This window comes from Bufo bufo, chromosome 4 (assembly GCF_905171765.1).
Source record: "Bufo bufo chromosome 4, aBufBuf1.1, whole genome shotgun sequence".
Classification (NCBI taxonomy): Eukaryota; Metazoa; Chordata; class Amphibia; order Anura; family Bufonidae; genus Bufo; species Bufo bufo.
The window spans coordinates 506,408,905-506,435,572 of record NC_053392.1 but is presented as its reverse complement, the minus strand read 5'-3'; the positions used below and the strand labels follow the sequence as shown (position 1 = coordinate 506,435,572).

The window sequence follows — 26,668 nt, the reverse complement described above, 5'->3', positions numbered from 1 at the left end:
CCACACACGCACACATACACGCACACACACCCATGGCCCGCCGGATGTTCTCGGCCGAGGAGGCATACGCCCAGATTGCCTCCGACTCCGAGAGCCCCAGTGAGGATGAGGATGACCCCACGTTCCTTTTGTCATCCACATCCTCCTCATCATCATCGGATGACGATGAGCCACCAAGGCGGCGGAGACGCCGCCAGGCGGAGCCAGGGGCCCCATATGCTAGGGATCCTGTGGCCCACCCTAGTACGAGCCGCCCTGGGGTTCGTACTGGTTTCCCGGCCCACCAAATAAGTCCACCGGAGCCCCCTGCCGATGAACTTAGCTGGTGTCCCCCAGTGGACTTTGAGCCTGAGATTCCGGATTTTGCTGGCAATCCTGGAATCCAGATTCCCACAGTGGGGTTTACTGAAATTGACTATTTTAGTTTTTTTTTCAGTAACCCACTGGTGAATCTGATGGTGGAGCAGACGAATCTGTACGCCCAACAGTTCGTCGCTCAAAACCCAGGCTCATTTTTGGCTAGACCCGGTGGCTGGACGCCGGTCAGTGCAGCCGAGATGAGGACATTTTGGGGCCTCGTGCTGCATATGGGTCTAGTCCAAAAACCCAGTGTCAGACAATACTGGAGTGGGGACGTCCTATACCAGACCCCACTGTACAGTATGGTTATGACACGTCCCCGGTTTGAGGCCATCCGGAAATGTCTGCATTATTCCGATAATGCAGCATGTCCACCCCAAGGTGATCCTGCCTATGACCGGCTGTATAAGATACGGCCGGTCATCGATCATTTTGGGGCCACATTTCAGCAGGCCTACGTACCTGGAAGGGAGGTCGCGGTTGATGAGTCTCTCGTTGCGTTCAAGGGGAGACTCAGTTTCCGCCAATATATTCCCACAAAGCGGGCGAGGTATGGCGTGAAGCTATACAAAATTTGTGAGAGTACCTCAGGGTACACTTACAAATTTTGTGTGTACGAGGGGCGAGATTCCCGGATTCAACCCCCAGAATGTCCCCCCACTCTGGGTGTTACCGGGAAACTCGTGTGGGACCTTATGTACCCACTGCTGGATAACGGTTACCACTTGTACGTGGACAACTTTTATACCAGCATTCCCTTGTTCAGGTCCCTTGCCGCCAGATCCACGTTCGCTTGTGGGACCGTGCGGAAAAATCAACGCGGCCTCCCTGCCCACCCCCTCCAGGTACCTATCCCAAGGGGTGAGACCCGTGCACTTACCAGTGGAAACCTGTTGCTGGTCAGAAATAAGGACAAGAGGGATGTCCTTATGCTGTCCACAATCCACGGTAACAGCACCACCCCAGTCCCTGTGCGAGGTACCGCGGCAACGGTCCTCAAGCCCGATTGTATCGTCGACTACAATCGGTATATGGGAGGAGTTGATCTCTCTGATCAAGTCCTCAAGCCATATAATGCCATGCGCAAAACCCGGGCATGGTACAAAAAAGTTGCGGTCTACTTGGTACAGGTTGCCATGTACAACTCTTTTGTACTATCCCGAAGCGCTGGCAGCACAGGGACATTCCTCCAATTCTATGAGGCAGTCCTCAAAGACCTGATCTTTTCGGACCGGGAAAGAGCAGGCCGGAGTACCTCGGGAATTGGAGGCGCCCGGATCGTCCCTGGCCAACACTTTCCAGGTGTGGTCCCCCATACTGGAAAGAAGGGACGAACCCAAAAAAGATGCAGAGTGTGTCACAAGAGGGGGATACGGAAGGACACCACTACTCAATGTGACACGTGCCCCGATCATCCGGGCCTCTGCATTATCAATTGCTTCAGGGAGTATCACACTTCCATGGAGTACAAAATTTTTATAATCCCCAACAGTCCACTAGAGAACATAAAAAACTATGGCTCTCAGACTTTGGAGACACGGAAACAATTTTTTTTCCCCAAAAAAATATTAGTTTTAGAGCAGGCATCCTCAAACTGCGGCCCTCCAGATGTTGTAAAACTATAACTCCCAGCATGCCCAGACAACCTACAGCCATCAGCAGGGCATGGTGGGAATTGTAGTTTTACAACATCTGGAGGGCCGCAGTTTTTAGGATGCCTGCTTAGTGTCTCCAAAGTCTGAGAGCCATACATATTGGGCATCGTCGCGTGCGTAAAAGTCGTCGCTATAAAAATAACTTTTGACCAAACGCCTCGGATGAACGGTGTTAAAAATATAAAATAAAAACGGTGCCAAAACACCCATTTTTGGGCAAAATTTCCATTTGAATCCTTTTTGCCGGTAATAAAGCAAGGGTTAACAGCCAAACAAAACTCAATATTTATGGCCCTGATTCTGTAGTTTGCAGAAACACCCCATATGTGGTCGTAAATGGCTATATAGCCGCACGGCAGGGCATAGAACGAAGGGAACTCCATCCGGTTTCTGGAAGGCAGATTTTGATGGACAGTTTTTTTTTGACACCATGTCCCATTAGAAGCCCCCCCTGATGTAGCCTAGACTAGAAACTCCTAAAAAGTGACCCCATCTAAGAAACTACACCCCTCAAGGTATTCAAAAGTTACTTTACAAACTATGTTAACCCTTTAGGTGTTCCACAAAACTAAATAGCGAATGTAGAAACAATTTAAAAAAAATTTTTTTTGTTACATTGCCTCAAAAAAGAGTAATATAGAGCAACCAAAAATCATATTTACCCCTAAAATAGTCCCAAAACAACAACCACCTTATCCCGTAGTTTCCTAGATGGGGTCACTTTTATGGAGTTTCTACTCTAGGGGTGCATCAGGGGGCTTGAAAGGGTACATGGTGTAAATAAACCAGTCCAGCAAAATCTGCCTTCCAAAAACCATATGACGTTCCCCTTCTTCTATGTCCTGCCGTTTAGCCAAATAGTAGTTTACGACCACATATGGGGTGTTTCTGCAAACTACAGAATCAGGGCAACCCATTTTAAGTTTTGTTTGGCAGTTAACCCTTGTTTTACTCCTGGAATAAATTGATTATATTGGAAAATTTTCCAAAAAATAGAAATTTCTAAATTGTTTCTCCATCTGTCAATAACTCTTGTGGAACACCTAAAGGGTTAACAAAGTTTGTAAACCCAGTTTTGAATACCTTGAGGGGTGTACTTTCTTAGATGGAGTCACTTTTTTGAAATTTCTATTCTAGGGGTGCAACAGGGGGCTTCAAATGGGACATGGTATAAACAAAACCAGTCCTGCAAAATCTGCCTTACAAAACCCATATGGTGTTCCCCTCCTTCTATGTGCTCCCGTTCGGCCAAACAGTAGTTTACGACCACATATGGGGTGTTTTTGCAAACTAAAGAATCAGGGCAACCCATTTTGAGTTTTGTTTGGCAGTTAACCCCTGTTTTACTCCTGGAAAAAATTGATTATATTGGAAAATTTTCCAAAAAATTGAAATTTCTAAATTGTTTCTCCATCTGCCAATAACTCTTGTGGAGCACCTAAAGGGTTAACAAAGTTTGTAAACCCAGTTTTGAATACCTTGAGGGGTGTACTTTCTTAGATGGAGTCACTTTTTTGAAATTTCTATTCTAGGGGTGCAACAGGGGGCTTCAAATGGGACATGGTATAAACAAAACCAGTCCTGCAAAATCTGCCTTCCAAAACCCATATGGTGTTCCCCTCCTTCTATGTGCTCCCGTTTGGCCAAACAGTAGTTTACGACCACATATGGGGTGTTTCTGCAAACTACAGAATCAGGGCAACCCATTTTGAGTTTTGTTTGGCAGTTAACCCTTGTTTTACTCCTGGAAAAAATTGATTATATTGGAAAATTTTCCAAAAAATAGAAATTTCTAAATTGTTTCTCAATCTGCCATTAACTCTTGTGGAAGACTTAAAGGGTTAATACAGTTTGAAAAAACTGTTTTGAATACCTTGAGGGGTGTAGTTTCTAGAATGGGGTCATTTTTGGGAGGTTTCTATTATCTAAGCCTCACAATATGACTTCAAACCTGAACTGGTCCATAAAAAGTGGGATTTTGAAGATTTGTGAAAATTTCAAAATTTGCTTCCAAACTTCTAAGCCTTGTAACATCCCCAAAAAATAAAATATCATTTCCAAAATGCTACAAACATGAAGTAGACATATGGGGAATGTAAAGTCATCACAATTTTTGGGGGTATTACTATGTATTACAGAGGTAGAGAAACTGAAACTTTGAAATTTGCTAATTTTTCTAAATTTTCGGTAAAAATTGTATTTTTTTATGCAAAAAAAATTAACTTTTTTGACCCAATTTTAGCAGTGTCATGAAGTACAATATGTGACGAAAAAACAATCTCAGAACGGCCTGGGTAAGTCAAAGCGTTTTAAAGTTATGAGCACTTAAAGTGACACTGGTCAGATTTGCAAAAAATGGCCAAGTCCTTAAGGTGAAATAGGGCTGAGTCCTTAAGGGGTTAAGGGTTCTATATACCTGATAAGCCAGCTTCCACCAAATATTGATTGAGGCCTGCGATATACCTGCTTCAACAAATACTGCTCTTCTATAGGGACTTTGTCACAGGGTCATTTTGAAAATGACAGGCAGAGTAAGAGGGAAGTTGGAGAAGGTGCGTGCGATTACGTCAAAGGAGGCACCAGAGTTGGTTGAGTGGCTCACTCAGCCTTCTGCTTCTGCACCATCCTCATCCTCTGTATCTGCACCCTCCTCACTCTCTGCTGTGTGAACCCCCAAAAACACCACCACCATAGCCCCTCCACTCGAGACAGAGGAATTATTTTCCCTTCCATTCCCAGACCTTACCAATGCGCAGCCATTTTTGGCATCGGATCAAAAAGAGGAGGTCGCGACCCAGCGGTCTGACGACAGTACCCAGATCAGGCCAAGGAGGGTGGTCCCTGCTGTTGCTGCCTACCCCGAGATCTCTAATGTCAGTGGTGGAGAAGGTGACAATGATGACGTGTTGATGGATGTCACATGGGTGCCCACAAGAGTGAAAGAGGAGGGGAGTTCAAAGGGAGAGACAGAGCAGCAGATAGGGGGTAGAAGGAGAAGCAGGCAGAACTCGCAGTGCACAGGAGGCAAAAAGCAGACTGCAAATGTATCTGGAGCGAGCTATTCACCATGCACGGTCACAAGTGGCGCTCCCAGGAGGCCGGAACATGGTTCCGCAATGTGGGTTTTTCTTAACATGTTAGCTGCTAACAATAGTGTTGCCATCTGCAGCCTGTGCTGTCAACGCATAAGTCACGGTAAGCCCAACAATCACCTAGGAACGACCGCCTTAAGAAGGCACCTGGCCTCCCATCATCGAGCCCAGTGGGAGCAACACCATCAGAACCTACAAATCCACACTCCCTGCACTCCACGTCCTGCCTCTTTTCCTTCTCCTCTCTCCTCCAATTTGTCCTCCACTCTACCTTCCACTGTCCACCGTTCTTCTGGCAAAAGGCAGGCTTCCGTGCCCAAAATGTTCGAGCGTAAAAATTTGATAGCGCCGGATAACCCTCTTGCCCAACGGCTGACCGCTGGCTTGTCGGAACTGCTAGCCTGCCAACTACTGCCATATAAACTGTTGGACTCGGAGGCCTTTAGAAAATTTGTTGCCATTGGCACACCGCAATGGAAGTTCCCAAAAGAAAGTTTTTCTCCCACAAGGGCATCCCAGAGCTATATGGCCATGTTCAGCGGCAAGTGAATGTATCTCTGGCACACAGTGTTGGTGCCAAGATACATCTGACAACAGACACGTGGTCTAGCAAACACGGGCAGGGAAGGTACATAACTTTTACTGCCCACTGGGTGAACATTCTGACGGCTGTCAAGCATGCAACCCGTGGCACCCGTGTGGATTTGGTGTTACCGCCACAGATTGCATGCAGGCCTGCCTGTTCTTCTCCTCCTACTCCATCATTCATCTGCTCCTCAGCTGACTCCTCCTTTTCCACTGCTACCGCCTCTTACGCTGCACCCTCCAAGCTCCCCAGAACCTATTCGACGTGCCAGGTTAGACATTGCCATGCTGTGCTGCGGCTGTTGTGCCTGGAAGCCAAGAGCCACACCGGTCCTGCACTGCTTTCAGCTCTGCAGTCACAGGCCGATCAGTGGCCAACCCCGCTCAATTTGACAGTTGGTAAAGTCAGTGGTGTGCAACAATGGTGCCAATCTGCTGAGCGTGCATGGCACAAGTCCTGAACTTAGTCGTGCAGCGATTCGTTGCTAAATACCCCGGGTCCAGGACGTCTTGTGGCAGGCCAGGAAAATCTCTGCCCATTTTAGAAGATCTTACACGGCCATGGCTCGCCTTGCTGTCGTTCAGCGGTGACACCACGTGCCCGTCAGATGCCTGATTTGTGACAGCCCGATGGCTGGAACTTCACCTTGTATATGTTTGATAGGCTGCGCCAGCAGCAACATGCCCTTAACAACTACCTGTACGAATTCTGCAGCAGGACAGGTTCTGGGGAGCCTGGTTTCTTTTCACCGCGCCAGTGGCTGCTCATACACGACGCATGCAGACTTCTGCGGCCATTTGATGAGATCACCAAACTGATTAGTCGCAGCCAGGGCACCATAAGTGACATCGTACCTTACACCTTCTTTCTGGAGCGTGCATTGCGTCGTGTCATTGATCAAGCCATCGAGGAGCAGGAGCTGGAAGATGAGGAAGTCGCAATTCTGAATGAATTCAAAGGGGGGGCTACTCCATCTGAGAAGTCACAGGAGGATGGTGGCTGGATGGCTGGGGCGAGGAGGAGCAAGAAGAGCAGGCTTTAAACTTTTCAGGGATCCCTGGTGTTCTCCGTGGCTAGGAGAAGGAGACAGAGGACGATATTTTCCTGGGTGATGAGTAGGAGCCAGGACGCTACACTGCTTCCAATTTAGTGCAAATGGGGGCCTTCATGCTCCAGTGTTTGAAGAGGGACCCCAGTATGAAAAGTATAAAGGGCAAGCACCAGTACTGGGTGGCAACGTACTTAGACTACCGGTACAAACACAAAATGGCAGACATGCTACCAGCATCACAGAGGGCTGTCAGAATGCAGCATTTCCAGGCCTTGCTGCGAGAGATGCTGCATTTTGCTGTTGTAGGTCGCTGGCAGAGGAATTTCCACCCACAGCGAAACAGGTGCGGGTACCAATCCTACTGCGCCTGCAAGAAGTGGGCGGTTTGAAGATGTGTTGGTCACTTCGGATATGAGATCATTCTTGCAGCCAACCCATCGACAGCCGCCCTCCGGATCCAGCCTCAGGGAACGCCTAGACCGACAGGTGTCCGACTACTTCAGGCTAACGGCCTATGTGGACGCTCTGAGAAGCAAGGAACCCCTGGACTACTGGGTGTGCAGGCTTGACCTGTGGCCAGAGCTTGCACAATTTGCCGTGGAACTCTTGGATTGCCCCTCGTCGAGTGTCCTCGTTCAGTGCAGCAGGGGATATCATGACCGATAAGCGCACTCGCCTAGCTTACGACAGTGTGGACTACCTCACATTTCTAAAAATGAATGAGGCATGGATCTCGGAGAAATTGAACACCTATGATGACCATGTTTAATTGAATTTCCTTATGCCAGCCCACACATATCCGCCACCACACAGAACAAAGTATTGTCCCTGTCTTATGTAAATACAGCGGCATAAAATGCCTTTTCTGTCCGGTAAATGCCTAATGTTTGGGGCCTGTACTCCACTGGCCTGCAGTAAAATTGTTATCCAATGACCATCTAATATACCTCCAGCCACATAATCACTTGATCTTTTCTGTCCGGTGAATGCCTAATGTTTGGGGCCTGTAATCTAACTAGCCAACAGTAAAATTATTATACGGTGACCGCCTAATGTACCTCTAGGCACATAATCACTTGATGTTTTCTGTCCGGTGAATGCCTAATGTTTGGGGCCTATACTCCACTGGCCTGCAGTAGAATTGTTATACAATGACTGTCTAATATACCTCCAGCCACATAATCACTTGATCTTTTCTGTACGGTGAATGCCTAATGTTTGGAGCCTGTACTCCACTTGCCTGCAGTAAAATTGTTATCGACTGACCGTCTAATATACCTCCAGCCACATAATCACTTGATCTTTTCTGAGCTACAGTAAAATTTTATCCATTGACCGCATAATGTACCTCGAGCAACATAATCACTTATTTTATGTCAGGTGAATGCCTAATTTTTAGGGCCCGTACTCCCGTGTCCTAAAACAAAAATTTTCTAGGCTCCAGCAGGGCACATTTTTGAGAATTTCCCTTTAAGACGCATATAAATAGCCCCTGATTAAAATACTTTTTTTTGGTGGGAATTTTTTTCATTGATCCCCCTATAGTATGTCACTGTCCTTGTTGTGGGACTATTTGTGCACTTCTAGTAATTATTTGGTGGCTGAAAATATGACCTGAAGGTTTTCCAGGTTTGCCTGCCATTAAAGTGAATAAGGCTTGATGGGAACTTGCGGTTCGCGAACATTCGCGAACCGTCCCGGCCGATGTTCGTCTATCACTAGTCAGCATCTGGTGCCCCACTGATACAACAGCACCTGGCACTCCACTGATACATCAGCACCTGGTACTCCACTGATACATCAGTGCTTGGTACCCCACAGATACATCATCTTCTAAAACCCCATTCATACATTAGCATCTGGTAATCCATTCATACGTCAGCGTCTGGTACCTCACTGATATGTCAGCGTCTGGTACCCCAATGATACGTCAGCGTCTGGTACCCCACTGATATATCAGCACCTAATACTCCACTGATATATCAGTGTCTGGTACCCCACTGATACATCAGCGTCTCTTACCCCAATGATACATCAGTGTCTCTTACCCCAATGATACATCAGCATCTGGTACCCCATTGATACATCAGCGTCTAGTACCCTAATGATACGTCAGCATCTGGTACCCCATTGGTATTGCAGTGTCTGGTACCCCCCTGATACTTACATCAGTAGACACATCTCTAAACACAGATGGGCACCTTCCCTTGTACTTTGAGCAATCTCCCTACAATTAGATTTATGTAAGAGCTGCTAAGACTGCACTGACCCTGGAGACAGCTGATCACAACATAGAAGCTATTCCATATTTCATGGCAGGGCACCTCTGATATAAATCCAGCCCTATGGCAAAGTGCCCACCTAGAATGGGAAATTTCACTTCCCAGATAAGGGACAGAAATGTGTAGCCAGAAGACATTATCTCATCCCAGATAAGCTGAATGACAGCTATTTTAAGTGGCCACTAATATGCTGTAAAGTGCACTGGAGAAATGACAGCAGCAGAGCAAGTCACCCTGACACCGAGCAGCTCCAGAGGAGGATGCGGATGGTTCCTCTGCTCTGATGGATTTATTTGCAGGACATCTGAACGTGCAGTGACTGAAGAATCTCCTCCCAGATCCTGAGGAGCAGTGTCTTCTTCACACGCTATACATAATGCAGGGGCATAAAACACCTACTCCTATGACAGGGATTTCTGTATCCAAGCTTGAAATATCTCCCTGTCTCTTCCACTAAAAGCAGGAGACTGAGCTCAGTGGCAGCCTAGCTCTCTTTAAGACCAAGAAGGATCCTCCTCCCTCCATGTCTCTACCTCTCCTGTGCAGGGGCTGTAAATTACTGTCAGCCTAGCGGTGGCTGCTGCCCTCATCTCCCACCTCATCCAGCCTCTCCCTCCTTATACACACATCTATTTCTTCCTCCCTCTGCTGAGCTTCATGAAAAAACTGCAAAACCAGTCAAGCAGGCTGCTGCAGTAGAAAAGTTGGCCCCCTTCACCTTGTGTGCATCCCTATCCCATTCATTGCAGTTGGCTCTGGAAGATCTGCAAAGCCTCCTTCATTGTTTCTTGGTGTGTTTGTGGACCCTTGCCTCCCACCTCTGGTCAATTCAAGTTCATCCCCTGCTCCCTATAGCTGCTGTGCCTTGGGGGCTCCTTGCTGATCACTACCTTGCATTGGGGCTGATTGCTTCATCCTCGACCAACAAGTCCAAGACTGTCTCCCATCACTTCCATGGATCAGATGGAGCAGCTTCTCCAGAATTAGCATAACTTTTAGCACTGCTCTGAGGTGCTTCACCTTGGTAAGGTAAGGTCCCTTCTATTGAGCCCTTTACATGCACCCAGAGAATGCATGCTGCATGCTCCATTGTACCTGCGTGCTGCAGTCTATGTGTGGGCATCTCAAGGGCTTCCTGCTATTGATCATGCAGCACATAGGTGGCTTTTTTGGGGAGAGAGAAGTTAATATGCTGGCTGCATCTGACTGTGCTGGGGAATGTTATGCCAGGCAGCTCGGTATCTACAGGACTGTTGATCAATGTCTGAGACCCCCTCACGATCCCCTCTAGGAGTCTTCTGCAGGTTGTAAACAGCAGGACTGCATAGGGTGTTACTGCTTGCCATTTGTTGGCATCTAGTATCCTTTTTCCATGCATGATTATGTATGACGGTGCTAGATGCTTGGATTCTAGTTGAGTCATTGGGGACATTTTATTACAGGCCATTGCAGTCCATGGGAAAACTTTTAAGAACTTAGGTTCCTATGTGTCCCTTTAGAACTCAACTGCATTATGAATGTTTTAGATTAGAAAAGTAGAGTTTGAACCACGTAAGTTAGTGGATCGGTAAACTTTGGGACTGCAGTGTTGCTGAAGGTGTCAGAATGACTCCTCTAAGTTAAGCTCCTTTTGGCCTATTTTAATTTTCTGCTGAATTTTGTCCTGATGTGTGTTCTCTTAAATCCGATATTTAGCCCCAGGAAGCCTTCCTGGCACAGTAGATGGCTATGAGCTGGATGCTGGTGTGACGCACAGTGATGCCTAATAGTAAACTTTTGTACATTTTTTTTTGTACGACTTGTACGCAACCGTAATCATTTTGTGGTTTGCAAACCGCGGATCCCCAACATATGGATACTGGCAGTGTTCTTGCCGTATTTTCCCAATAGCCCTGCCTATTCTTGTCTGCAAAATGGACAAGAATAAGACATGTTCTATAATTTGTGGAACAGCCGCACGGGTGCCAACAGCACACAGATTTTTTTAAGGACCCATAGAAATGAATGAGTCTCTGTGCGATTCGCAAAAAAAAAAAATGTGGATCGGATGCTGACCCAAACAACAGTTGTGTGCATGAGGCCGTAGATTGTAAGCTCTCGTGGCCAAGGATCTTTGCTGTTTTCTCCCGTTGGCTGAAAATTGTTTTATTTTTATGTTGTCATTTATGTTTTGTCACACATTGTACAGCGCCACAGAATACGTCAGTGCTATGTGACAAATATCGATACTTTATGCATTATTTATTTACAGTGTGTGTGAGCTAATACAGATTATCGACTTTAGTCCTCGCATTGTGCTCTGAAAGCTGCTCAGTAGCTCTGGCAACAACACACAGTGTATACCAATATTATTTTACGCCTAATAAATAAATACGGTAAGATAAAATATATAATAATAGACACATGCAATCAGTAATTCCTGGATAATGGTTCACGCTACCTATGTGTTGCAGGCTTTCCAAGGGTTTATGTGCATGTAAATGTAAATGATCTGTAGGACGGGATTTTTGACATATACTGCATCTCTATTATACATGCACAAAGGCACGTTGTTCTTTACTGTTAGCATAATTGCCCATTTGATGATCCTTTTTCCTGGAGAATGTGGACAATCTTCCCATGTTCCCCCCCGGGAAATCATTGAAACAAAATCCATTCACTCTATCACTTAATAGAAATGCAAACCTGAAACGGTTTAGGGCTGTTAGAGCTACGTATGAATGCTGTCTTCTGAGAAGGCTAGTTATGTCTTCAGCATATACTTTACAGATGGACCTCACTCCGTGGTCACCATCCATCCTTGAAGAAAAGCCTAAGAAATGTTTAAATGCTTTAATAAAATGCCATTAAAGGGATTGCCTGGTTTAGAAATCCTATCCTGAAATATGCTACTAGAAAACGGTAAATTAGTAGAAGGGGCAAACTGCCAGCTAGAGCAGAGTGCAGCTGTGAAGCCGGTCCCTTGCTTTGGAGGACCAGGCACGTCCAAGTATTTCATGGGTCGCCCATGCATTATTCCTGTGGTGGGTGGTGCTGCTGAGAAATTGCTGCCAGTTTCCTCCTGCAGACACCCTGGAATCTTCATATCTTCTATAATGATATAAAAATAACTGGATGTAAGGACTAAATGACTGTATTTCAAATTGAAGGGGTATTCCCATCTTGTAAGGTGATAACATATTGCTGGGATGTCATCTGTTTATGATTGGTGGGAGTTTGACACCCCCATAGGGGCATTGGTGTATGGCTGTGTACCCTTCACTATTTTCCCTGCACACTCCACCTGGCTGTGCGAGGAACCCTTGTTTGGCTGACATCTCTCTCTCTTCCGACTCTCTCATATCCATACATGATCAGTTTGGGCGAGTGTGCATGTGTTTTCGCACAGTTCAGGCAGTAGCTTATCTCCCAGAAGGATCAGGCATTAAAATGCAGTCCACAGAAAAATCCACAAATTGAGGATATCTTCTGTGTGCATTATGTATTTTTGTTACTCCCATGAATAGAAATACTGTACAAACAAGAACAGGACGTGTTTGATCATTTGCGTAACAGTCGCACGGATCAGCAACAAATTCGGATGTGTGAATAGCCCCATGGAAATGAATGGTTCAGTGTACTATCTGCATAAACACGCAATAAAAAATACAGTTGTGTGTATGAAGCCTAAGACTGTTGGCCAGTCCCATTTGAAAAAGGAAGATTTGGCTGACAATAATATTATGTCTTTGGGGGTCTTTAGAATTAGACGCAGCATTACACCAGTAGGATTTGTGGGGATCCTAGAGATGGGACCTAACACAAATCATAAAGTGATGTCATAACCTAGCAATATATCATTACATAATGGCAATACTCCATTTAGATGTATAATTACTTTTAATCTAATGCATGCAACTTGCCCCCTGAAAATAATGATTCATACTTACAGTTGTGTTCAAAATAATAGCAGTCAGACATCACTAACCTGATCAATCACTGTTTTTGGTAGAAATGTTATTTCTACATGGCAAATAATTTACTAGCAGGTGTAGTAGAGTAATAGAAATCCAACAGACCCAACAGTCATGACATGCATGCTGCTGATTCTCTGTAATTCAATCACTTATTGAAAGGGACATGTTCAAAATAATAGCAGTGTGGAGTTTAATGAGTGAAGTTATTCATTCTTTGAAAAACAGGTGGCAATTATTGCCCTTATTTAAGGAAGGAAGGCATCAAATGTTGTACATGCTGGTTACAGTGCATTTCTCTCAAAAATTCTGAGGAAAATGGGTCATTCCAGACATTGTTCAGAAGGACAGCATACCTTGATTAAAAAGTTGATTGGAAAGAAGAAAACATATAAAGAAGTGCAGAAAATGATAGGCTGCACAGATAAAATGATCGCAAATGCTTTAAAATGGGAACCAAAACCTGAAAGACGTGGAAGAAAGTGAAAAACTACCATTCAAATGGATAGAAGAATAGCCAAAATGGCAAGGACTCAGCCAACAATCAGCTCCAGGAATATCAAAGAAGGTCTAAAGTTACCTGTGAGTACTGTTACAATTAGAAGACGCCTATGTGAAGCCAAGCTATCTGCAAGAAGACCCCGTAAAGTCCCACTGTTGAAAGAAAGACATGTGCTGACATTTGTCTAAGGGCACATTGACTGGCCTAAAGAGACATTTTGTGGACTGATGAAAGTAAGACTGTTCTTGTTGCGTCTAGTGTCCGGAGACAGTTTGTCAGATGACCCCCAAACACTGAATTCAAGCCACAGTACACTGTGAAGACAGTGAAGCATGGTGGAGCAAGCATCATGATATGGGGATGTTTCTGATACTACGGTGTTGGGCCTATTTATCGCATACCAGGGATCATGGATCAGTTTGAATACATCAGAATACTTGAAGAGGTCATGCTGCCTTATGCGGAAGAGCAAATGCCCTTGAAATGGGTGTTCCAACAAGACAACGACCCCAAACACACCAGTAATCCTGCAACATCTTGGTTCCAGACCAACAAGATTGACGTTATGGAGTGGAGTGGCCAGCCCAATACCCGGATCTTAATCCAATAGAAAACTTGTGGGGTGACATCAAAAATGCAGTTTCTGAGGCAAAACCAATAAATAGAGAAGAACTGTGGAATGTAGTTCAATCATCCTAGGCTGGAATACCTGTTCACAGGGGCCAGAAGTTGGTTGACTCCATGCAACACAGATGTACAGCAGTTCTCAGAAACAGTGGTTATACAACTAAATATTATTCAAGTGATTCAAAGGAAAGCAAAATCTTCAAACATTTTTCAGTTTATATATTGAATGTTTGAGTTTGTAAAGAAGAATACAAACACTGCTATTATTTTGAACAGTCTAATATTCACTTTTCTTCAATTTTTTTTTAGAGGAACAACACAAATTTGATATTTTTTTTCTTCATGTTTTGATTTGAAATAGAAAGTGTAGTGTTCCCAATGCATTTGTGTGTATGGAAATAAAACCTATTAGAAGGATTTTGAGCTTTATTTTGAACACAACTGTACTTGCCATCCACCGCTCCGGTCCTCTGCACTGCATCCACTTGGTCCATCTTCTTGACCTTGCAGTGTTTACATCCGATGCTACATTGTTAATAAATGGGTAATAAATGGCTTGAGCGGTGATATGCCACTTTGTGGCCAGGTCCTGCTGAAGCCATTTATTGGCTGCAGCAGGTGACCAGGCCTATGCAGCGCCGGATATAAACACTGCGGCGACTGGAGCATAGACACAGTGGAGGCAGCGGGAAGGACCAGAAAGGCGGGAGCAGGTAAGTATGATTTTCTGTTTTTTTTTTTTTGGGAAAACCCCTTTAAGGGCATCATAAAGACAACCTTAAACACTATCTGTCAACATGTCAGTGAATGCAATCATTACTGACTGTGACTCCTCAAGAACATGTGTGAAATGTAAAATAGTGCAAGTGATCATAACAACCATGAGGGATGAGCATTTGGTTTTTATAAAAATTTTGATGTTTTTTGGACCATACACAGGAGTGGATACAACAAAAAGGAGAAATATCAGTCTTTCCTATGTACTCTGTGTTGGTTCAGTTCCTGGTTTTGACCCAAAAATTGCATAAAACCTGTATGTGTGAATCCAGGCCACTTCTGTATGGCAGTATACTGGTCAGTATTTTACGTAATTATTTAAAGCCAAAAGGATTTGAGCCTACACAGAAGAAAAATGGTATAATAGAAACATTTGCTTCTCTTCCGTGTTTTAGACTCCTGGCTTTTGCTTACCAACACTGATGCAAAAAGCCACAATACTGTGATGTGAAAGTGATCTAAGAGGTTTATCTACACATTATTTTGCCAGCCAAACTGCAGAGCAGACAACTTTTGATGAGTGCGGCTTACAAAGAGAATATTTTAGCAAATTGCAATTTTTGTACGCAAAAAAATTACCATAAAACTGTTGACAAATTCCTTCCTTGGTGTTTTTTTTTATGTGACTATCGACATTATTTTACTTATTTCCTTGTACTTATATAGTGCTAAGATATTCTGCAGCCCTGTACACAGGCTGTCACACTTCAGTATTTGCCTTTTCCCAATTTGGTTCACAATCTAATTCTATGTCTGAGATCCACACATGCACACACACTTATACACACACACACACACACACACTCATACACACACTCATACACACACTCATGCACACACACTCACACACAAACACTCACTCACACACTCATACACACACACATTTACACACTCACACACACACACATGCACACACTCATACACACACTCACACACACACATTCACACACACATACACACACACACACACATATACACACACACATCAACACACACATACACACACACACACACTAGGGTCAGTTTAATAAGTTGCCAACTCATCTATCAGTGTGTAGGCTGTGGGAGGAAAACCACAGTACCCAGAGGAAACCCTTTCAGAAAGAGTGAGTACTGCAGTATAAGGCATCATGCACATGACCGTTGTGTGTTTTACGGTCCGCAAAACACGGATGGCGTCCATGTGCGTTCCTGCAATTTGCGGAACGGCACAGACAGCCATTGATATAACTGCCTAGTCTTGTCCGCAAAACGGACAAGAATAGGACAGGTTATATTTTTTTTGCGGGCCCACGGAATGGAGCAACGGATGCCGACAGCACACTGAGTGCTGTCTGCATCTTTTGCGGCCCCATTCAAGTGAATGGGTCCGCATCCGAGCCGCAAAAACTGCGGCTCGGATGTGGACCAAAACAACGGTCGTGTGCATGAGGCCTAAGTTGCATACAAACAAAATCATGAAATCTTTCAATTTTCACACTAGCTACTGGAGTGCACACAGCACTGAGATTTCCTGCTTCCTGCTGCTTACTATTCGGTTTTGACGTGTGGACTAGGACAGGTTCAGCAGAGTCATCTCATCATCATTAAAAGGGGAGGGAATTTGATGACAGGTAGCAGCTTGGTTTTACTGATGGAGGCCTAGATGAGGCAGGACACCAAAATCATGCACACAGTTATGGCTCAGTAAGCAGCTCTCTTACCACTTTGTTTTCTAGGGTCTGGTACTTTCTTTCTGGAGGCTGTATTAGTCATTAGACATTTTTATAATCATTAACTGCCATTAATTGCCATAAAGCAAACAAACCTTAATGTACTCCTCATACCACTTAAATTTGCCCCCCCATTTGTGGGACACTTATAAGTAGAGATGAGCGAATCGAATCCCACGAAGTGTAATTCAATCCGAATTTCTAGATAAATTCGATTCGCCTCGAAGCCGAATTTTCTCGTGCTTCGTGTACGCAAATCGATTTAACCTGAAATAGTATAAAAAACAAAAAAATTAATTCCTACCTCCTCCATTTGCTCGCGATGTGCCGCTACCCGCCATCTTGATTAAAGATCTCGGCCGAAATCCCGTGCATGATGACTTTTTCTCACGCCAGATCTTCAAGCAAGATGGCGGCGGCCAGTCCATCGTGAGCAAATGGACGCGGTAAGTTTGATTTAATTTTTTTTAATGTTGACGCGGCATCTGTGGGGTACAATGATCGGGGACGGCGCTATTGCAGCTCCCTGTCATTGCACCCACTACTTACAAAAAAATGCGCTTTGTGACAAAGTAATTCATCACGAAGCAATTTTTTTTGTAAAATTCTGCGAATCAGCTGAATCGAACTTTTGTAAGCCCCACCCTCCGATGCGACTGCATTTTGTGACCCATTACACGCAGACAATCCTGCATAAAATGGGACTGTTGTGAGGTATGGCTGTCTACACAGAGAATACAGTAAGGTAGAGTGTGCCTCTAATGCAGCAGCAATATGAAATATGTATCACTCTTGGCAGGCCATGGGCCAGGAAAATAAGGATTCTGGTCTTTGTGGTCTATAGTTTATCTGGTTTAAACCCCCCATTTTGAAATACTCTGTTACGGCATTTTGAGTTAACAGAGATGAGTTCCTCAGTTAAAGGAAGGAAAATGTGTGCCATTCTCTGGAGTACCACACACATCCTTAAAGGCTGTGATTGCATTTTACTTATTTTGGGCTAAAAATCTTTTTTTTAATTGGTCTTTATTAAAAATGTTCAGCCATTTCTGAGAAACAGGGGTTAAAAATCAGTCTGTTTGCAAGCCGTCACAGTCTGTTTTCTTTGAATCCTGTCATCTGATAGCTCATGTGTAGCTCTTATCTCTGATCTGCTGACCTCATAAACACGTAATGAAGCCATATTCTTATTTGTTTGATACCAGTTACATAGGTACATAGTTGATGCGGTTGAAAAAAGACATCCATCCATCAAGTTCAACCAAGGGATAGATGGGGTTGAGCTACAGTATAATTCAGGTGACGAGTTTCAAAGGAAACAGACTGTGACAGCTTGCAAACAAAATTATTTTAACCCTTTTTGCTCAGAAACGGCTGAAATTTTTTGGTAAAGACCAATTGAAAAAAAGATTTTTAGCCCAAAATGAGTAAAATGCAATCATGAAAAAATTCCCCCGAAGGTGTTCATAACCTATAAGTTTCTTGGTTAGTCTGTTAATTTCAATGGGCACTGTGTTTATGGAATGCTTCAAAGGTTACATTCAGACAAGATGTGGATGATGGCCCCAGTGCCACAATGAAACTGGCTCCCACTTACTGGGGCTTGTCATCAGTCATTAGCTCCATCCCTGCGTCACACTAAACCTTTTCCCCACTTCTTGCTGGAACATCCCTGACATGTTAAATCATTTGGCCCATAAGAACCTCATAAAGCACCATAGATCCTGAGATAGACAATAGAGGGGGAAGTTGTTACATCACAGAATAAAAAAAATTCATTTATTTATTGTCATGATACTTGGAATGTGTGCAGATCCCCCAGCTGTGGTTGCGTTACTTTTCAATGTGTCTTTCAACCAGAGCAGTGAAGCACTGATTGCTGGAAGACTGCGTGATTCATGGCTCTTTCCCTATCACAGACTCAATTTTCTCAGAATATGATTCTTGCATATCATTTCTATTGCTTTGATTATTATATTTTTTTTACTTGGAATTCGCAATTTTACCTGTAAGCCACAATATTCCATATATGCACATTTTGGCCTCATTTCATAAGAAATAAAAAAAAATATGGCAGCACTCCAGAGATGTGATGAAGAAATCTATGTCTTTATTCTTTATATCTTTCTCACTGGAGTCTTTAGATTCACTGTGACCTTTTTAAGTGGGTCCCTTCTCATTTAGGTTCTGCTGCAGTAAAGCACCTACTAGGGGAGCAACCCAGGAGGCCTACAGCACTTCTGCTGCCCGATCAAGCCCCCAAACCATCCCCCATATAAGCACAACACTGCAGTAACACAGTCTACTACACAGTACTACAACCAGGGGTACAGTGAACAAGAGTAAACAACTGTTAAAATAAATGCTTAAAGTGGTTATACATCTTCAGGGGCCTTTTAGGCAGACCTGCCTCATGTGGCCGGACATCTAGATGGAAGCACACTTACCTGCTCCCTGCGTCTGGGTTCCGTCTTGTTTGCTGCTGCAGCCAATCATTGACTACAGTGGTGATGCATCCCCTTTGCGTCATGTCCATGGATCATGTGATGCAAGGGATATGCGTCACCACTGCAGCCCCTGATTGGCTGCAGCGGCCATCAAACTGGATGTAGAAACGCGGGCAGCAGAGTGCCGCAGCACCTCTGGGGGAGCGGACGAGCCATTGTCCCAAAGGCCCCTGGAGATAGGAAACCCATTTAATTTGGGTAGAGAAGAGTTAACTGATTGAATTTCAACATCTGATCCTTTTCTTCTCCCAGAGTAGTGTCTGACAGTTGTTTCTCTCTCTCTAGCCATTTACATTAGGGTGGGTTCACAGCACATTTTTTGTCTCCGTTTAATGTGTACATTAGAAAAAAAAAGATATAAAAACGCAGCACACAACGTTCTTGTATCCTGCAGAGTCCGGTAAAAAAAAAAGTTTACTTTTTTTTTTATAATGGTAAAAAAAAAACATAGCGTTCTATTGTAAAAACAAACGTTTATTGTGAACAGATGCCACTATATGGCATCAGTCTGAGGCATCCGTTTAATATATACATTTTTGTATACGTTAAAACGGATGGAAAAATGTGAGGTTCAATTCCATAGAACTTTAGAGCATTGCCTCACCTAAAGGAAGCCTTGAAGCGAGGTAAGGCTACGTTGACATATGTGCCGTAATCCCAGTATTCTATTCTATAAGGAACAGAATTTATCATAATTGCCAGATCTGGCATATGCCAGACACTGCTGGTGCCCAATGGATCCCAATGACTGTAATGGGGTCCATCGGGTTTTACTGTATGAACACCAGAATTCAACTGGAAAAAAAATTCCTCTGTATTTTGTCCTTTTTTTTGTGCCTGAATCTGCGATGGAGGCTTCTGTCTGAACCAATGCTGCAGATGTGAACCTAGCCTAATTCTCTCACAATATGGAGCTTTGGCATGCTGGAATAACCAACTAATGTATCATTTTGGGTTAAAACATAATATCATTGAACCTCACAGGATTTCCTGACACTGTCTATGACCTACACAGATGGACATTTAAAGCGGTTCTGCCATGGATCCTCTACTACCCAGCCTAGGATAGAGAGAGAAATGATGAGCTTGGGGATATATCATTTTCTATGATTTGATTAAAATACTACTAGGACACATAGAGCGAACCTGCGAGTCCTGGCTCCTCTGCCCACACAGAGTGGTTGGCAGCTTTTCTGTATGAGTTGGCATATAGGGAGAGCTGGCAACCACTCTGATTTCTCTTGGAGACTTGGCAGCGTTCAAACTGCATTTTACATGAAAATACTGAATCAAATTGGAAGCCATATAAATCTTCAAGTTCAGCATAACTTCCTCTCTTCTATACTACCACCAAAAAGGGTCGCGATGGCCTTATATCCTGATCTATTTAACTCTGTCCATAAGAGGTAGCAGTCTATCATTTATTTAAAAGGATATGTCCCCATTGTCTGATAGGTGCGGGTCTCACCGATCTGGCCCACACCTATACCGAGTGGGGTTTCCCGAGTCTGGCCACCACCAAGCCCTCTACCCATAGAAATGAAAGTCCCATTCACACCATATTTGGGGCATACATTGAGACATTGTGGGGGGAGGGGGTATTTGCTTGAAATACTGTAAGATCTCTTTCATATAAGCAAGTTTACCATCCGGATGTGATGTGTGTAGTGAACGTATAGCATCATGGGTCTGTGGGTTTTTTATATATTACTAGCTGAAGGACCCGACTTCACTCGGGTATATTTAATCTGTTTCATGTAATGTTTGTGTGTGTTGTTAAAAGATATCAACAATATCCACTATAATAGTGACATCTAGAGCACCCTGGCCCCTTAACAGTGACCTCCACAGCCCCCCACCCCTTAACACTGACCCCCCACAGTTCCCCATCCCTTAAAATTTGACCTCCACAGCAGCCCACCCCCTTAACTTTGACCTTTACAGCAGCCTTCCCCTTTAACAGTGAGTTTAACTGCATATCACCCCCTTGACAGTGGCCTCCACATGGGCCCGCCCCCTTAACAGTGGCCTTTACAGCAATCCGCCCCTTAACACTGACCTCCCTAGTGGACCATCCCCTTAACTGTGAACTCCACAGCAGCCTGCCCATAGGGTGGCCAGAGGTTCAGTTTTAGGCCAGACAGTCTGGCTTTCAGACTCCCTGTCCTCCGTATGGCACAGGGCCTGGACAGACACAAGGATGTCCTTTTGAACAGCTCGCTCTCAGACAGCAGCACTGTGCTGTCTGAGTGTGGGCTGCAGGGAGAAAGTCACCGTCCCTCCCACCCCTGCAGCTGACAGAAGTTGATTTTTAACTTCATTTTTTCAATCCCTATTGGCTGAGGAGTGGGAGTGGGCATGGCCTAACCTGATCGAGGTGTGGCTTAGCGGGACCTAGAAGTTGATTTTTTAACTTCATCTTTTTAATCCCTGTCGACTGAGGAGTGGGAGGGGGCGTGTCCTTTTGAACAGCTCTAGGGTGGCCAGGGGTCCAGTTTTAGGCCGGACAGTCTGACTTTCAGACTCCCTGTCCTCCGTATGGCGCAGGGCCTGGACAGACACAAGGATGTCCTTTTGAACAGCTCACTCTCAGACAGCAGCACTGTGCTATCTGAGCATGAGGTGCAGGGAGAAAGTCTCCGTCCCTCCCACCCCTGCAGCTGACAGAAGTTGATTTTTAACTTCATTTTTTCAATCCTTATTGGCTGAGGAGTGAGAGGGGCTTGGCCTAACCGATAGGGGCGTGTCTTAGTGGCACCTGGGGGCGGGGGTTTTAAGTTCATCTTTTGAGGGTGGACACATTGTGGCAGGAGGCGTGTCTGGGCTCCTTCCTGCAAGAGTGACGCCCCTCTTTGCACCTTACTGGCTCATTTGCATACCAAATAAATTAGATTTTCAGCGGATAAAAAACATCTATTTCTGACAAAGGCACATCTTGAAATAAGGTACTAAGTGCTATTAAGCCATGTCTTTACTTCATTATCCTGGTGACAGATTTCCTTTTGAAGTTCACCTACAGCAGTGAAGAAAAATGCCTGGGTTGTTATGGAAACCAGGAGAACTGTGTATGTGGAAGCTTGCGAGCTTCTATTGGCTGATAAGAGTCATGTGACCAAGCTTCTATTGGCTAATGCATTTTTTGGTAATATCTCAGGAACGGTACGTCCTAGAGACATAAAACCCGGTCTAAAACCTTCCCGGACACCTGATGTACCTGTGTGCCAAATTTCGTGATTGTAAATGCAACAGTGCGGATTCCTTTAGCGGACAAACCAACATACACACACACACACACACATATGCACTCAGCTTTATATATTAGATGTCTGCGTTCAGGAAAAATCGCAGCATGTTATTGTGCGTTTTTCATGCAGCTCTGGCTCCATAGACGTGAATAGGGCTTGTGTGAAACATTGTTATTCTTCAGTTTTTCTACACGTGTGTGAAAAACGCATGCAATCCGGATACGAACACACACTGAACGCAGTAGCAGACACAACTAATTAAACTTGTGTGTAAAACCATCATTTCTTTCCTGAACAGATCCTGACACAATCGGTATCGCTTGTGTGAAAGAGGACTAAAACCTTTTATGGCAATTCAGCGACATACATATAACTGACTTTCATTATAATAATGTAAAAACGATATAACTTTCATTAAAATAATATTAAAACTAATAATGGTGAAATAAAATTCACAATTTTACATGTAAGCCACAATATTCCATATATGCACATTTTGGCCTCATTTCATAAGAAATAAAAAAAAATATGGCAGCACTCCAGAGACGTGATGAAGAAATCTATGTCTTGAGGTTGATCACAATATATTAACAAAGGGACATCATTTGTAGAGCTGAAATAGACGTACGTCCATCCACTTCTATTATTCTGCAAAATGTATCCTGAGGAAGACAAAACCCCCATGAGGCAGATGTCAATTTTTATAATCTTAGGAGGAAAAAATCCTTCATGCCTACAAATCTAGCAGTCATCCTTATAAAGTAGCCCATAAGCATGTTGTGAATGTTGCCTTAAAGGGGTTTTCTGATAAAAAATTTTTTTTAACAAATTCCTGCAGCATGGCCCCTGAAATAGAAGATTCATACTTTCCTGCTCCACGTTTCTCCGGTCCTCCATGCTGCCTCCGCTCTCTCTATTTTCCGATCCTGGCACAGTTTACATTGACATGGTCACATGCACCGCTCCAACCAGTGACTGGCTTCAGTGGTGATGTGCTGCCTGCGGCCACATCATCTCTGAAGCCAGTCATTGGTCAGAGAGGTGCATGTCACCATGCCTATAGCCAGCCAGATTTAAACAGGGCTAGGACCGGAAGAAGGAGGGAACTTGGGCAGCACGGACCACTGGAGCGGAGTGGAGCAGGCAAGTATGAATCTTCTGCTTTAGTGGCCATGCTTCGGGAACTTGGTAAAAAAATAATTTTTACTGGAGAACACCTTTAACCCCTTAGGGACGCATGACGGTCCGGTACGGCATGTTTCCCGAGTCCTTAAAGAGGACCTTTCACCTATTATGACATTGTGAACTAACTATACATACATTGAGAGCGGCGCCCGGGGATCTCACTGCACTTACTATTATCCCCGGGCGCCGCTCCGTTCTCCTTCTATGCCCTCCGGTATCTCCGCTCACTAAGTTATAGTAGGCGGAGATTCCAGTCACTAAGTTATGGTAGGCGGAGTCTGCCCTTGTGCTGCTCTAGCGCTGGCCAATCGCAGCGCAGAGCTCACAGCCTGGGAGGTTATTTTCTCCCAGGCTGTGAGCTCTGCAATGCGATTGGCCAGTGCTACAGCAGCACAAAGGCAGACTCCGCCTACCATAACTTTGTGACCGGAGATACCGGAGGACATAGCAGGAGAACGGAGCGGTGCCTGGGGATAATAGTAAGTGCAGTGAGATCCCCGGGCGCCGCTCTCCATGTATGTATAGTTAGTTCATAGTGTAATAATCTGTGAAAGGTCCTCTTTAAGGACCCATAACGTACCGGTACGTCATGGGTTTCAAACACGATTGCTGCGCGGCGGGGGTTAATGGAACAGGATGCCCGCTGAAATCATTAAGTAGGCATCCTGTCACAACGCCGTATCGGCGATTGCCGCAAACCGCAGGTCAATTCAGACCTGCGGTTTGCGGCTTTACCTGCGGTTGCGGCGGCTGTGCAGCGGTGCCATCGGGTCCCCATGCGGCTGTAGGGGGGACCCGATGGCATGGAAGGCAGCGCGATGTCTAAGGAAGGCATCACGCTGCCTTCCGGTGAAGAGCCTGTGAGATCCAGCCCCCTGGATCTCACAGGCCCCGGAAGCTGTATGAGTAATACACACAGTATTACTCATACAGCCAATGCATTCTAATACAGATGTATTGGAATGCATTGTAAAGGAATATACCCCCCAAAGTTCAAGTCCCAAAGTGGGACAAAAACTAAAGTGAAAAAAAAGTTTTCCCCAAAAAAAATTAAAAGTTTCAAGTAAAAATAAACAAAAACGTAATTTTCCCCAAATAAAGTAAAAAAAAATTGGTAAAAAATAGGGGGGAAAAAAAGTATACATATTTGGTATCGCCGCGTTCGTATCGACCATCATATGCACCCCAAAATAGTGCCAATCAAACCGTCATCTCATCCCGCAAAAATTGAGACCCTACCTAAGATAATCGCCCAAAAAATGAAAAAACTATGGCTCTCAGAATATGGAGACCCAAAAACATGATTTTTTTTTTTGTTTCAAAAATTATATTATTGTGTAAAACTTACATAAATAAAAAAAAGTATACATATAAGGTATCGCCGCGTCCGTATCGACCAGCTCTATATAAATATCACATGACCTTACACCTCAGATGAACACCGTAAAAATTTTTAAATAAAAACTCTGCTAAATAAACCATTTTTTGTCACCTTACATCACAAAAAGTGTAATAGCAAGCGATCAAAAAGTCACACGCACCCCAAAATAGTGCCAATAAAACCGTCATCTCATCCCGGAAAAATCATGCCCTACCCAAGGTAATCGCCCAAAAACTGAAAAAATTATGGCTCTCAGACTATGGAAACACTAAAACATGATTTTTTTGCTTCAAAAATGAAATCATTGTGTAAAACTTACATAAATAAAAAAAAGTATACATATTAGGTATCGCCGCATCCATGACAACCTGGTCTATAAAAATATCACATGTTCTAACCTGTCAGATGAATGTTGTAAATAACAAAAAATAAAAACTGTGCCAAAACAGCTATTTCTTGTTATCTTGCCTTAAAAAAGTGTATATAGAGCAACCAAAAATCATATGTACCCTAAACTAGTACCAACAGTACTGCCACCCTATCCCGTAATTTCTAAAATGGGGCCACTTTACTGGAGTTTCTACTCTAGGGGTGCATCAGGGGGGCTTCAAATGGGACATGGTGTCAAAAAAAACAGTCCAGCAAAATCTGCTTTTCAAAAACCGTATGGCATTCCTTTCCTTCTGCGCCCTGCCGTGTGCCCGTACAGCTGTTTACGACCACATATGGGGTGTTTCTGTAAACTACAGAATCAGGGCCATAAATATTGAGTTTGGTTTGGCTGTTAACCCTTGCTTTGTTACTGGGAAAAATGGATTAAAATTGAAAATTTTCCCAAAAATTGAAATTCGGAAATTTAATCTCCATTTGCCAATAACTCTTGTGGAACACCTAAAGGGTTAACAACGTTTGTAAAATCAGTTTTGAATACCTTGAGGGGTGTAGTTTCTTAGATCAGAGTCACTTTTATGGAGTTTCTACTCTAGGGTTGCATCAGGGGGCTTCAAATGGGACATGGTGTAAAATAAAACAGTCCAGCAAAACCTGCCTTCCAAAAACCGTATGGCATTCCTTTCCTTCTGCGCCCTGCCGTGTGCCCGTACAGCGGTTTACGACCACATATGGGGTGTTTCTGTATACTACAGAATCAGGGCCATAAATATTGAGTTTGGTTTGGCTGTTAACCCTTGCTTTGTAACTGGAAAAAAATTATTAAAATGGAAAATCTGCCAAAAAAGTGACATTTTGAAATTGTATCTCTATCTCTTTTACAAAGTTTGTAAAATCAGTTTTGAATACCTTGAGGGGTGTAGTTTATAGAATGGGGTCATTTTTGGGTGTTTTCTATTATGTAAGCCTCGCAAAGTGACTTCAGACCTGAACTGGTCCCTAAAAATTGGGTTTTTGAAAATTTCTGAAAAACTTCAAGATTTGCTTCTAAACTTCTAAGCCTTGTAACATCCCCAAAAAATTTAATATCATTCCCAAAATGATCCAAACATGAAGTAGGCATATGGGGAATGTAAAGTAATAACTATTTTTGGAGGTATTACTATGTATTATAGAAGTAGAGAAATTGAAACTTGGAAATTTGCAATTTTTTACAAATTTTGGGTAAATTTGGTATTTTTTTATAAATAAAAATGATTTTTTTTTTAACTTCATTTTACCAGTGTCATGAAGTACAATATGTGACGAAAACACAATCTCAGAATGGCCTGGATAAGTCAAAGCGTTTAAAAGTTATCAGCAC

At 43.9% G+C, this 26,668-nt stretch overlaps 1 protein-coding gene across 2 annotated transcripts in view; it reads left to right on the top strand.

Moving 5' to 3' along the window:
• Positions 1 to 9,588: 9,588 nt before the first annotated feature.
• SYNDIG1 (synapse differentiation inducing 1) overlaps positions 9,589 to 26,668 on the top strand; it is a 462,378-nt gene continuing 445,298 nt past the window's right edge. For both annotated transcript variants that reach the window (XM_040427400.1, XM_040427401.1), the window contains exon 1: positions 9,589 to 10,055. The gene's annotated coding sequence lies outside the window, so the exon portion shown is untranslated. The remainder of the gene's footprint in view (positions 10,056 to 26,668) is intronic.